General features: G+C 37.3%; 1 protein-coding gene across 1 annotated transcript in view; it reads left to right on the top strand.

Moving 5' to 3' along the window:
* LOC109579317 (uncharacterized) overlaps positions 1-10353 on the top strand; it is a 132954-nt gene extending 122601 nt beyond the window's left edge. The window contains exons 3-4 of the transcript XR_007423035.1: positions 8756-8874; positions 8991-10353. The gene's annotated coding sequence lies outside the window, so the exon portion shown is untranslated. The remainder of the gene's footprint in view (positions 1-8755; positions 8875-8990) is intronic.
* The last annotated feature ends 4612 nt before the right edge of the window (positions 10354-14965 follow it).

Below are 14965 nucleotides of genomic sequence, written 5' to 3'. Positions count from 1 at the left end.
CCTCTAAAAAGAGTTTGATCTGACTTCTAACCTGATCTGAGCTATTAAACTTTCTAAAAATGAAAGCTCTGGTAGCTTAAAAGCTCTGAAAAAGTTTTAGCACTATTCTAAGCCTCGAACCCATGCTTATTGTTGAAATACGTAAGTTAAAAAAGATTCACAACTTGAACAATAATTCATATTCGAGACTGTCTCTAAAGCATCTGCCTGAATAGTCTATGGTAACTAAACGTCTTTACGGTAGAAAAATTTTTGAAGGTGTAAAATTTCATATGCTGCCATATGTGCATATTTCACAGCAATTGAATATAATTTCGCTTAGCTTCGAATTTTGTTGTGACGGTGCTTTATGTTTGGATAAAACCCTCAAAGAAACATGTACTACTTGTACGCTTGCCACAACTGTCACTGACTCAGCACATTTTCCAGTTGATTTTTTTCGGTTAGGAAGCAGATGCTAAAGTGACCTCAAAACTTTGCCAAACCTCAAAGGCCAAAGAAAGTAGAAAGCAGCTACGAGTATTGCAGCCGACGACTATTTCAACCGACGAATGCATAAATAACCGCACACGAAAGCGATAAAGTTGTTAAAGAAAACGAAATTAGGAATCTGCGAACAACCCAATCTCCGGCACATTACATTGATACAAGTACTCAACATTAATATTGGTATGGCTGCCAAGCTCTTTCCTTTTATAACTTCATCTCTTTGGCGTTGCATTGACGCTCGCTTTTCTTTGCACGGGATAAAAGATAGCGACAAATTTACAAACTTCTAGATCCACAAGCTGTGCTACGTTTGTCATGATTTTACCAAAGAAATATGGCACAATTTGAAATAATATATACATATCTACAGGGTGCTGTCCGAGCGTTGTTAAAATATTGAAAAAATAGTACTTCATTTTCATTAACGAATTTCTATAGAATTTGGTGTGAAAACGATTGCTTGTGTCAAAGCTTTGTGGTGCGGGTCGCCGTTTCGCCAAATCTAAGGATCCTCTAAGATCGTGTCTTCAATTTTTTTCTATAAAGTTACTCAAAATAGTGATTTTCTATGTTTTTTCTTTGAATGTGTACAAAGTCTTTACCAAACACTCTTTACATTTTGTTGTGTACCATCAATTACCGGGTTTCTGGCCTCTAGATTATGATCTGGTGGTTTTAAGACTCTACTGAGATATCAAACTATCTATAAAAACTTTCTCTTTCAAAATACAAATGATAAAGGTAAGCTTTATGAACCACCCTTTACACCGTACTCGTCTTTACTACCAACCAGCTCTATCAATATCCTCCGCCTGCTCTGAAGCACGTGTATTCTGTTCAATGGCTCTTCGCATGAATGCATGTTTCCACTTTGCAATGTTGCGCATGATTTTGCTTTCTATTGGCGACCGAATGTCTGAAATGGTCGAATAAAAAGTGCACACAAAGCATGGTAAGCCATGAGCTCAACAAAAACAGCATACTTTATCGGCTTTTTCGTCTACAAAATACTTGCATTTTTCATGTTTTGTGCACCAATAAAACAGCAAGACTTAAAAGCGGATTGAAAACAGGGCGAGACACAGATATGGCAACAGATATACCAGCCGCATGGGTATGTGTCATATCGGAGCAGTCAGTAGCGCATTGAATTCGAAACACAAACGACAGATCCAATTGCAATTTTCGATTTGCAAAGTAAATTTCCAAATTCAATTCAAATGTCGTTTTTCGTGTAGCAAAGATTGTCAAACGTTGATCCTGACATGCCGCAATCGACGGGATGTCCAAGCAACCACAGCCTCTAGTCAGCCAGACGGCCAAAAGACACATACGCCCAGACACGGCTCGCTTGTGGCACCATACAAGTATGTGTCAACTAGCCGTCCGAATAGAGGTCACTTCGCTTTGTAACGCTCCGCTCTTTGTTGGCCCTTCTTATCTGGCTGGACAGCGCTCAAGCGCCATGATGGCTACCCTATACTTTATGCAGTCAGCACAAATGTTCGTGGTCGCACGCCCCACAAAAAGTTGCATGCTGCACCACACATGCCACAATTGTTGCCAAGCACTGAGTTCTTCGTGGTAGCATAATAAATTGATAGCTTCTTAAATAAGTCAGTAAGTGACAGAGGAGGCAAGGTGGTATAAATATGTTGACAGGTTGACACGGTTTACAGTTTTAGGAAGAACAAGGAAACTATAAACTTTTTACTTACTGAAAAGTTTTGTAGACAAACCATCAGCTTTCGCCGTTTTATTATTTTTAAATTGTGAGACATACTTAGGAATTGTTGATTGTTATTAAACCTGCCTAGTACTATTATATTTTTTGACTTCCCTTCAAACACTTCAACTCACGACCACCCGGTTCGTCCAGAAAAAATTATACGCATCTTCGACCACCTCTACACCAGAACGAAAACGTTGAAACCATCGTTATGCAGTGGAATCGGAAACTGTATCGGGTTCATAAACTGCACAAATTTTATTGGCGGCTTGAGATGCATTTAGCCTTTATCGTAGTAGTACTGTAAAATATGCCGTATTTTTTCTTTATTTTGCTCCATGTTTGCGACACTATAACTCACGAACGACTTAAAAGAAACGACAATCAATTAAACACGTGTTAGCGTGAAATGAGCTTTCCAAAAAGGTATAGCATGACCCGATGCGACGAATAAAACTAGAACTACGCGCTTTCAGCGCCAACTAGCGAAAATACCGCAAGACTTTTTTGACAACCCAATAGATCTGAAACGTGATCTGTTGTTATCCATCTGCCAGCCAATCCATGTTTCCACCCTGTGTAGAGTTTTCTATTGTATAATAGTGAGAAACCTGAGTTTGTTTAAGATTTTCTGGATACCTCACACACTTTGACTTCATCACTTGGACCAAACTCTGGCGAGTACTTCTCAGCTCATATACCGGCGAGGTGGGAAGAAAACATTGGAGAAGTTGACCAATGGGGAAGGTTAGAGGGAGTGTTCAATGTCTGGAGCCACTTTATCAATTCCAGCTTCAGACTTCTTTACTATTGCAGTGTTTTGCAAGCCGGATTTTCATCCATGAAGGTAGCAGTAGATCTGTTGCTCCGGGTTGCAGCCTCCTTAGAGAAGTGACCGTCCACTCATTAACAGTGCATTCAGGAGTGTCTAACCTTGCTATCAATAGCTTCAAGCCTCTTTGTGATAAGGCTGGTACGGATGCGGAATCGCAGGAAAGCTGATGAGTTAGCAAGGAAAAGCACCATAGAATTGCTATCTGTAGAATGGGAGCGAGACGGGCTTCCGCTGTTGATCTCTTTGCCCTCAGTAAGCCTAGTCTCCCCCTAGTTTTGAGAATTTAACAGGCAATTGCCCAATTGGCGTTCATGTTGTAAGGCTGGAAATCTTCGCTGACACCACCTAAGTTCAAACACCGAAGTTTTTCTTTTTTATGGCTTCACAAAGGACTACATATAACAGTCCACGTGCGATCTCTCTAGATCAGCCATGTAACCCAACCTGACCTAATCTGGGCTCGTTTTATGTCCGCGAAGGACCTTTATATAATATTTAAAATGCTCACGATTCACTACCACTTTTGCTTGGAAAATACCACCACCACTGTTGCAAACGTGTTCACTCGCCATTCATGCGCCCTGCCAAGTGTAAGTGTTTTGTAGCCATTTATTATTGACGCCTCTCCGCTACTTCAAGCCCAGTCACAACTGTGCACTTCCACTCTTTTCGCACTGAATTTATGAAAAATTGTGATGTGATGGTTGTGTTGCTCGAGTGGGCGCAGTGTTACATGTAGAGACACTTGTTAAGCAAATCATGCAAATCTCGCATAGGACCCTCGAGTATTTTTGGCGTTATTTGGATTACTGTTATTGTACTTGCAGTTAGCTGCCATACAAGACCAAATGTCTGTGCATCTCTTTTACCTCGTATTCGGCAAAGTAATGACGCCCTCTCAAGACTCATGTGTGCCACATATTGCAGTGACATTTAAAATGTCAAAAAAATAGAGAACGATGAAAAACAGAAAAACAAAGTTATGGGAAAGCCATGCAAGAAAACTGGCGCCACATGTGCCGTGCCACGAACACAAACTGAATCACATTTGTTGCTAGAAAAATTGGAAACTGCCGCCCACACACATTCCCGGTACAGTTGCATAAACGCAGCAATTGGCGCCAGGCGGCGGCAGACACTTTTCCAACTTCACACTTCTCTTCTCCTTTTTCCTGCGAGGTTTTGCGCTTAACGCTCTCTGCTCTTATTTAGATGTGTGCGCGTATCTACATTTACTGAAATTTCAATTTGCGCAGAAATGATTGCATCTCCACCCGCTTCCGTTTTTGTTCGCAAAGCCCTAAAGCTTAGCGGCACGCATCAGCATGTTGTTAGTATGTTGCTGACGTTAGTCTAAATCGTTTTGTCTGATATTCTAATTGCCACGAAAAATTTAGAGGTGTGAAAAACTCTGTGCTCTCTCATCCTTAACAAAAGAAAGCTTAAGTTTATATTTCATTTGCTTAAAGACATGTGTTTCAAAGTTCTTATATTGGGTCCATAGATTGCTTAAACTAATATTCATTTATTACTCTCTTTTACTACATGTATAGTTTTAAAGCCTGTTCCTAATATTCTCTAAAGGGTAGGCTTAAAACTGGTCTATAATACAACTAAAAATTTATTAATATAACCCCGAAAATGTATAAAATCTTCACAACTAGTTTCTGGAAATCAACACTATAACCTATAAATACAAGCATGGCTCAAGCGCTCAAATTCTGCTTAGGGTGAAATTAAAAAATCACAGCTTATGTCAAGGGTATTTCTGAAATCTCTCAAAATCTTTGAAATTCTCAGAAGTGGTTTAAACTTCTAGAAATCATAATTCGACGGGCTGTAAGAAAATGCATAAAATCAAAAACATTTTTTGGCGATGGATACCTCTTCCTCAAGATTAAAGCCCTTCTGTAGGTTAAGTTGTATGGCTGATCAAAAATTACACGTAGACTACTATATCTACTCCTTTGTGAGGCCATAGAAACGAACAGGAGTTCTTCGAATTTAGTAAAATGCTTAGTAGCCAATACAAATTTGCGCAGGCGTTTAATTTCCTGATCAGCCAGCTCGATGGGATGTCTGAATGTATGCGCTTCCAAGTGTTCAAGGCTTGACCTCCGAAACGGGACAGTCAAAAAGGAAACGTTAAGTTGTTTCCATCTTCAATACAGCTTCCTCAGATGGATTCCCAGCCTTACTGCGTGAACGTTAAAAGCCCCAAACCTGGGGAGAGGCTAGCTTTACTGAGTGCAAAGAAATTACTACCGATGGTGGCCCAGCGCTGACCAAGCTTTCGCGATGCTTAGTTCAGTCATACAGCTAATTGATGCTATTGATAGCGAGGTTAAGCACTCATTGGCCAGCCCTGAACGCACTGTTAATGAGTTTTTTGCTAGTATCGCCGCTCTGCTATCTGAGTGGATGCTCTCTTCTCTAAAGGAGGCTGCTCTCCGGAGCAGTAAATTTACTGCTACCTTAATGGGTGCCACCTCAGCTTGGAAGACAATGCAATAGTCACGTAGTCTGAAACTCGAGTGGATAGAGAGCTCCTGACATTAGACCCCAAGCTTTGACCAACCCGTAAAGCTCACTGTCACTCTCCTCCAACGGCTTCTTCCCACCTACAACTCGAAAATCCTGGCTCAGCTTGAATATTTTTCACCACAAGCGTCACTTCTCTAGAGGGATTTTGCTATGAAATTATGGAATTAGAAAAAGTTTAGTTAATATTATAATACAATTTTGTAAATATAAATATTATATTTTATATTGGAAATTTCAAATAAATTTTGTCAATGTTTCAAATATATGCTTAATATTGTAAAAGATCCATTCCATTTTTCGAAAACTTTTCATTAAAAATCCCATCAGCTCCACTGTGCGCGCATAGAAAAATTTAATTAAAACACAAAAATTCTAAATTTACATACAAATACAGAAGATAACTGGATAGAAAGCGCGGAAAGAGGAGTAGGGAAATCCGTCAGTTTTTGTTTTTTTGTTATTATTTTTCGTTTAATGCAATTTTTCAGCGCGAAAGTCTTTGCAATAAATCAATTCAGTTAAAGCCAACGAAACGCAAAATCATGACATCCCTTTCGGTATATTCGCTTCAAAGCTCATAATGCAGGCTTCGAAGAAAACAGCAGATACAAAAGCAAAAACAAAAAATCCATAAAAAAAATTTCAATGAACGCATACGCCATGTAAATTCAAATAATTATGCTAATTTCATGCTGCTGACGTTTTTTGGCGCATAAAACATTTGCAGAATTTATGAAGAGAAATGCATCGTTTTGTCTGCACTGTGATTTGAATAATAAAATGAACAAGTAAGCAATGCGTCAGCGCTCGCTTCGACGTGTATATTTATGAAATTTTGACCGAATTATCATATCAATTAGCATTTAACCTGCAAATAAATGTACACACGCACATTGTTTTTGGATACGCACAGATTTATCCGCATACTGAGATTTATAAAGCAACAATATCATAAACAACTTTGGTCTTGCGTCGGCCATAAAGCAGTCATTAGGATTCATATATATTCAATCATATATGGTGGAAGCTTTGAACGAACTTTTAAAGGGTGATCCATTGCGAGATTCCCCAGTTTTTTTTATAGAAAAACGCAGAAACTTCAGATTTAATGCGAAATGTTTATTATCATCCGAAAGAACATTTTTTGGCATTTATTTTGAAGATTATCTCTTTCAAATGTTGGCCGCGGCTAGGTCTTAGACATTCCATCTAATTCAACATGTTTGAAGAAATATTGACCGATGATTCCACGGGCTACACCAAGCCGTCTTCTATACTTTCAATAACTCTTCGGGCAGCGACTAGAGTTGACCTTTCTGGTCTAAAACCGTGCTGTCTGGGGGAGAGAACGCCAACATCGTTGATAGCCGCTTCCAGCCAAGATTTAAGTAGAATTTCATAGAGCTTTCCCGCTTTCCCAATATAACGTTTGCTATAAGATTTTTAAAGTTTTCATCTGTGGGTTTTAAAATTTTCAATGAAGAAGCTGTACTTCTTCTGACAATATCCTTCGCCAAATATGTATATATACGTCTGTTACCAGATTGAAATCAAATGCTCCTTTCTGAAATAATACGATCCGAATGAATCATATTATTCCTAAAAATTAGCCTTACTTACCTTAATGCGTACTCATATTCATGCACATGTACATATTAATCCCTTGGCTAGCAACTTAAAAGTGCCATAAATCAACACGTTCAAATTCATTAAATTTTCTCTTAATCCCAATATTCTTTAATCATTATTAGCAAATACAATTATGTGTATATGTATTTAGACACACGCGCTCGCTCACTGAAAATTAATTTTATCCATTCGATGTATTTTTATCTGAATTTTTCCCCCCTTTCGCCATGGTACGAGTACACATTTATTAATTAATTAGTTTACACGAAACGGTTTCCACTCGTTCGCAATTTAAATATCATCCGCGCGGATTATATTTTTTTAATGTTGGCCGCGGATACGTGCCAAATGGTCCATCCGCTAAGTCCAGTTTCGATGACTCGTTCAAGCCTTTCGTCTGGTAATGCGAATGAAACGATTGATGTTTTTCTCCAAGACCTAAATCGAAGCTTTATTGTCCGCATAGACCTCAAACATTACATGTTTCCACATGAAACGATCTAACTGTGTGATATCACGCGATCTTTGTAGTCAATCAACCGGCCCAAAACGTGAAATTTAATGATCACCGAAGTGTTCTCTCAGTAAATCGATTGGTTAATGTGATGTTTCTGAAATGGCGCCGTTTTTTTGAAACCAAATGCTTCAATTTCAGACATCAAATAGTCGGTTATCATGGCACGACAAAGGTCGCCATTGATTGGGTACGTTCTCAACGCCACCATCCGTTGTTTTCTCCGAATGAATTGGCAACTCTTGAATCTCTTCCGGTTGCTCTTTGTCCGAAACAATTTTATTTGTTTACATACACATTGAGCCAGAAATAGGTCTCACCGCTGAATAAAATTTGGCTCGAAAACGTCGTATCTTCTTGGAACCTTTCAAGAGCCCATATAGCGAAGCGATGTCGCTTGCTTAGGTTGAGCGGCTTTAGTACTTGCACAAGCTGTATTGTGTATGCTTTCAATTTAAGATCTCGACGTAAAATGCGCCAAGTCGTTCCACACGTTATTCCGAGTTGCTGCGAACGGCGCCAAATCAACTCTCCACAGTCTCCGCTCCAGCTACGGTTGCTATTTTATGCCAAAAATGGCTGTTTCGTTTCTAGTATAGTGTTTCATGCAAAAAAATATGTACATATACTTATACAACACATTTTCTTTGTCATCCCAACAATCTTTGTCTTAATGGAACACAATTTCTCTTCTATTGGTTCAAGCTGGCAACTGTGGAAATAGCGTTTTTGAGACTAACCAAATATTAACTTTTTGTTGATTTCAGAGTTTGGCCGTTGAAAAGCAGTTTAAAGTAGATGACTAATCTAATAATTGTTAACACATTTCTCTGTTAAAGATAATTGACGTTTTTTTTTTCAAAAAATTCAGAAATCTAGTGCAGAACTTTTTCGTCATTTTATATAAAACAAATTGAAATATTACAGTAAGCGTTGTCTATATTTAAGGGTTCATAAAAGTTTTATTATTTTGGAAATCTATATTTAATTTACTTTTTGTTTGTCTTCTTTTCAGAGCATTTCCTAGTCCTAAAGGAATAATCAGAGAATAATACCCTGGATGTCTAATCACAAGTGTACAAAGGCGTGATACCACAATCGAGCGAATTGATCCTTCAATTCAGAAAACCTGAAGTAAGTCAGACCAGTATTTAAATTCAAATTATATATAGCTCTATCTCTTTAGCCAATACGCTCTCTTCTTTTAATCCAATTGTAATGAACCCCTACTCTTGCTTGCCTATTTACAGGCATTTTGAAAATGGGCACGGCAACAGCATCAACAGGTAGCGTCAACCATTTGGGTGATCCGGAAGATGTTATGCAAAAATTCCTTGTGTATATTTTTCCCGTGGCCTATCTCTTGATTTCCGATCGGTGCACATGAGCAAAGAAGATTATGGATTACATCAATTGCTAGAAGGACATATTCAACGATCTACAGTCGTTTGGCAGAATATCAAAGGAGATCACATCTTCATAAATTCATTGCAACAGAGTGCTGAGGTGCTCAGCTAAACTGATGAGTTTTAGATGTAAAACAGAAGGTATAAATTAGAGAAGATATAACAGTAGTAAAGTAGATGTAACAGAGAACGTATGAATTAGAGAAGGTTCTGTAGCGGTCTAGCGTATAAATTTTCAAAACTTAAGAAAATCTGATGAGCGTATTTCACCACTGAAGCTAAGAAGGAAAAATTTTAACAGAACCACTTGAACTGAAATTTTGCTTAGCGTAATTTTTTTGATCTTACAACCGGTTGTTAGTCCTTTGGCTTATATTTTTGAACGTTTATATTCAATCCTACCAATTGGTATGAATATCGTTTTTATGAAAGTGTGTATACTTTCCGTTATTTTCAGAAGGTTATTTTTTAAAATTTGGTAAGGACGCTGCTCAATTCTAGTGATTTACTAAAAAGAGCTTTTTTATTTCTTATCCCTTTATACAATATTTTGCTTAGGCCTAAAAACATTCAGCTTACATTCTAGGAAGCGCAGAGTTTAGATGTTAGATGATGTGCTTCCTAATTCTACTTAGAGACATAAGTATTAGGTGATGATTTATTTATGTATTCTCTCTATACATATGTCGTTTATAAATCTTTCGAAAATTTTCAACTCGAAAGACATTCGGACGTATTCAAAGAGTCCTGCCGGAGTAAGAAAAATTGTTTTCTCAATATACCTTTCTGGTGTTAACCTTTTGCCTGAGTTAACCGGAGCATAAAATTGTTTCCCAAAAATTGTTAATACAATTATATTGGTACTTTCCCAAGATGAGGATTTAGATTGCCTTCATCCAACACATAAGTATGAAGAATTTTATTTATGCTATTGTTAATTCAAAAATGTCTACAAAAGTGTGGTGGGTAATTTCATTTGTCCCGGCAACTGATTTGAGCGTAAAAGGCTTTTTGTTCACAATTGGGTTACTAATTCTAGTTGATTGAATATAATTCTTATTAGATCCAGTATCAGAAAATCTTCAGTGTCCCTGCGCCTTATTTTAAATTCGTAATAAGGCAGCGAAGACGGCGCTAATCTAAAAAATGAATTCGATACTCATTTTGTTTTGCAGTATCCTAAGTGTCATGGGGCGAACCGTCGTCATATATTAGTTCTACTGTGTTAATAAAGAAATTTCCTTGTATTTTACTTGGAGGGTTAGTCAGTTGTGCGGAAATCGAACGTTTCGGTAGTCGATTGTCGGTCTATTGTTAAAGGAGGTATTTCCTCCAGTAATACGAAGATTGTTCGCGTAGTTATTGAACCTCGACATGAATCCTTGATTAATTTGCATATGTATTTTTTAATTTATTTTTTCAAAATTATTTCATTTATTGGATCTGCTTTTTCTTAAAGCCTTACAATAAGTTATAAAATCTTAAATCTATTTAAAAACTAGACAGACTCAAGCAAGTGATTAAGCTGTTTTGGTGATACGTCGCTCTTTAATACGCAGGCATATCTCTTCGTGTTTGATCGCAGGAATGTACCAAAGCATTAGCCAAAGGGTTTGGGTGATTTCGGAGTTTAGTTATATATTTGATTCTGTTATCTGTTTCTTTCTTTACCAAAGGAATACCAAGGTCTTTTTGGATATTTTCGTTTCGCATGTACCATGGCGAACACGTGATTATTCTAAGAATTTTGATTGGAACCTTTGTAAGATATCAATATTAGTTGCAAACATTATACTGAAAATTATTCTAATTATAAACTACCCTCAAGCTACCTGTTGCTGTTGCTGCCGCCGCTGCTGCGTAGCAGTTGTGGTGTCACGAGCTGGTATTTGCAGGCGTGAGAACGAATATGTGATGATGTGGCAGACGTGAGAACGTATAATTGCTGACTTAATGCAATTAATGCAACTTAAAACTTGTTATTTCCGTTCATGATTCTGAGTGCGCTACTTGTTGCTGACTCAGGCCACGCGCAATATTTTGGGGCTCCTTCAATTACATTCTTGTGTCGCGTGATAACTTATACGAGGATAAGAAGTACATAAATAATATAAAGTATCAAAATTTTCAAAATATCCATGTTGATTATAACTATAATTTTTTGTATTGAATTTCGTTTCAACACTTGGAGGTATTGTAAAATTTCCAAGACCTGATAAAAATATGCTATGGAAGTATAAAATTACCCTGCTCATAAATAACATCAATATACTGAAATTCTTCAGTAGTTAAGCGATACTTATTTAATTTTTTCAAATATAATATGCGCGCCCATGAAAATACTGATATATAATTGGCATACGCAGAACGAGATACACTTTGCTTAAAATTTAAATTATGCGCAGAAAAGTTTTCATAAGATTCATTTATTAATGTTGTTAAACCATCCAACTCGGGAAAATGGTTTAATTCTTCTGCTATTGGCACAAATTCTTCAGACGGTGTGGGGAAAAACGCCTCTAAATAGAGAGGATCGTTTTTAACTCAGAATTAGTTTTCGACAGGTGCTGACCAGTCGGCATAGTTCCACGTTCTTTAACATCCAGCGGGATGCGAATATTTTCCTTTGGTTTATTTGACATGCCACCGCGACGATAACCACCCCTACCCCTAGAGGAACGAGATTGATCGACATATGTGTACTGCTCTTGTGGCTGGTACTGATGTGGCTGTTGTTGCTGTTGGAACTGAAATTGTGAAGGAGGACCTTGATTACGCCATTGTTGATGTCCATTTCCTCGATTATTATTATTATTATTATTATTAAAATTATATCGAGACATTTTCGCTCAGATATTTAACGCTTAGAAATTCGCTTTGATTTATACGCTTTGATAGTGCCTCTCCGAGGTTTTACTGAACACTTTAATTGTATTCTGTGGGGCACTTCGCTAGTTTTCCTTTTTAAGATTTAAAATCGCTTTTATCTCAGCAGCGACCTGTACGCGTGTGCGAACATTTGAACGGCGTTTTTTCCTTCTCCAGTTTTCTTAATTTTTCATCACGTGTCGGAATTATCAACCGCTAATTATTATTATTTTATAAAGTATTTTATAAAGTGAACATTAAAATTGTACATAAACCAAAAAGAAACAACTGCAATATAGGTATAAGTTGAATAAGTCCTTTGGTGCCAGTTGCGTTTGCACTTGCTATTCGCTCGACTTGGTGAACAAGCTCAAACAGTTCCAAGTGGGTTGTTGTTGGTTGAAAACTTATTAAAGTATACTTTGAATAAAATCGAACGTGATTGCTTGGCTGCTAAAGACTTACTAGCTTTATTGAGAATATAATTTTGTGGCTTAACTTAAAATTGAACTAACAGCTACCTATGTATATGTTAGTTCATATCCCTTATTCTATGTACTTAATTCTATGAATTACAAAACATGTAGGAAACTGGAACCGCAGCTGTTCATACGTTGTGGTTCCTTTTATTGCCGACTTATCAGTTTAGCCTATTGGCAGCTCTACAAAAGCGCGATATATGCTAAAACGATATAACCCTAAGAAACCTCATAAGTGGGGATACAAATTATTTGTTTTGAGTGGTGTTTCCGGTTTCGCTTATAAGACAGAGATAGAAACAGGTAAAGAGAATGTTGTCGGAGCCGACGAGCCAGATTTAGGAGCATCTTCAAACGTCGTAGTAAGATTATCGCGTATGATTCCACGACAACAAAACCACAGGATCTATTTCGATAACTACTTTACATCTTTGCCTTTGTTGGAATATTTAGCAAAAGAAAATATTCTTGCGTTAGGCACTATTAGAAGAAATAGAATTCCTGACGGCAAACTGTCGACAGAGAAAGCCATAGTAAAGAAAGATCGAGGATATTCAGAAGAATATGTGTCTACTATTAACGGTGTCGATATACCAACAGTTGCTTGCTGGGCGGTGTGGATCTTATCGACAGCATTATGGGCATCTACAAGATACGACTGAGGAGTAAACGTTGGCAGATGCGCCTGTTCTATCACTACGTATTTTTATTGATTGCGAGCGCTGCCAACTGGCATGGGAGCATAATGACTTCAAGGTTGATGGGAATCATCCAAAACTGCTGATGTCACATGTTCCCTGTGAATGAATTTAGCGTAGTGATATGATGTTTAGAGTGGAAGTCATGGCGTGGGAGTCATGTGTTACCTTGTATAGTGGGCGAGAGTGACACTAATTTCACTAATTTTTCGGCTTGATTGTAGTTTTTAGTTTTAATTAATATGTTACCATTTCTGAGTTTTTTGAAAGTTTCCACCCCACTACCGGCAGTATAATCGATTACCTTTTTAATTAAGAAAGGCGACACATTTGCGAGTGTATCCTTCCTTAATTTTCTGCACATAACCAAATACTTAGGGCCACATGTTTTTTGTTGAATTGTTTCTGTGTGGTCAAAACTAATTAATGGTTGGGCATTATTTTTCCCGACCGGCGATAAAATTGGTTGGTCGAGCATTGTTGTTGTTGGGGGGTAAACCCCGGCTAAATATCTGGAGGCACTCTGAGGCCTTTTTTATGTATATGCAGCACTATAAGTTTATTGTCTGAGAAAATATTATTTTATTGTGTGCACAGTAGTAATTAAGGCACTTCGGTTTTGCAAAACAAAAGCAAAAGACAAACACTCGTAAGCGAAAAAGATATCTGCCCAGCGCGAGAGATGGTCAGAGACTGACTTTTACCAGCTTTACGTTTTTTTTTTTTACCAGGCCTTGTATCGAATGCGGCGAGACGATTCGCCTCAATAATTTGAGGCCGAGGGTTATTTTGCACGAAAAACACTGATGCGCACTTTTTAATAAGGGCGCGAGCATTAAAAGAAAAAATTAGAAAGAACGGATTGAACGTATGTATATGAAAGGTCCGAAAAGAAGAAACAGAAAATGTCGAAAAAAAAAACAATCGAAAAACACTCGAAGGCTAATTAAATTAGGTTTGGCTAATGTTAAAAACAGTTGAGTTTAATGTTTTGGATGTAAAGGTTATTTGCTTTTAGTCTTGTGACACTCTTGTCTTGTGACGACTCTTATTTCATCGTTTGATTCACCAGTAGTTAATATAAATTTTTGTTAAAATCTGGTTAAGTCAGTTCTACCTGTTGCATAAATTTAATTCTTTGATCTCGCCACTGCTTTTAAGGCTTCATCATCTAATTCTATTACTACTTTTTTTAATTGGTTTTGTGATATTCCACCATTTTCTCCTTGCAAATATTTAGTTAATGGTTTAGTAATGTGTGCGTAATTTCATAATTTTCTATAATACCCGGTCATTCCCAAAAAACTTCTTCTTTAATGGTTTCTCCTTTCTTTTCATTTGTCATTATTATATTATGGGCAACCTTGTATCCCAAAAATTCAACATTGGTCTTAAACACTCGGATTTTTCCAGTGAAATTTTCATTTGAGCTTCATGCAAAGTATTTATTATTTTATCTAAGTGATCATAGCGTTCGTCAGCATTGCTAGAAAACACTATGAAATCGTCAATGTAAACATGGTAAAATTTCCCTACGTATTGGCGAAGTATGTCGCCCATGGCTCTCTGAAAAATTGATGGTGCGTTTTTCATTCCGAAAGGTAGAAAAAATTTTAGCTTTCCACAAGTTTGCCAATATGACAATGCAGTCCGGAATAGGATACCTATCAATTGTTGTATTTTCATTTAATTTTTGTAGTCGATCAACATTCTCATTTTGGGTGATCCATCTTCGTTAATTCCCTTTTTGGACACTACCCAAATAGGTGAATTA

Source organism: Bactrocera dorsalis, chromosome 5 (genome assembly GCF_023373825.1).
Source record: "Bactrocera dorsalis isolate Fly_Bdor chromosome 5, ASM2337382v1, whole genome shotgun sequence".
In the NCBI taxonomy this organism is placed as follows: domain Eukaryota; kingdom Metazoa; phylum Arthropoda; class Insecta; order Diptera; family Tephritidae; genus Bactrocera; species Bactrocera dorsalis.
This window is presented reverse-complemented; position numbering and strand designations above follow the sequence as displayed.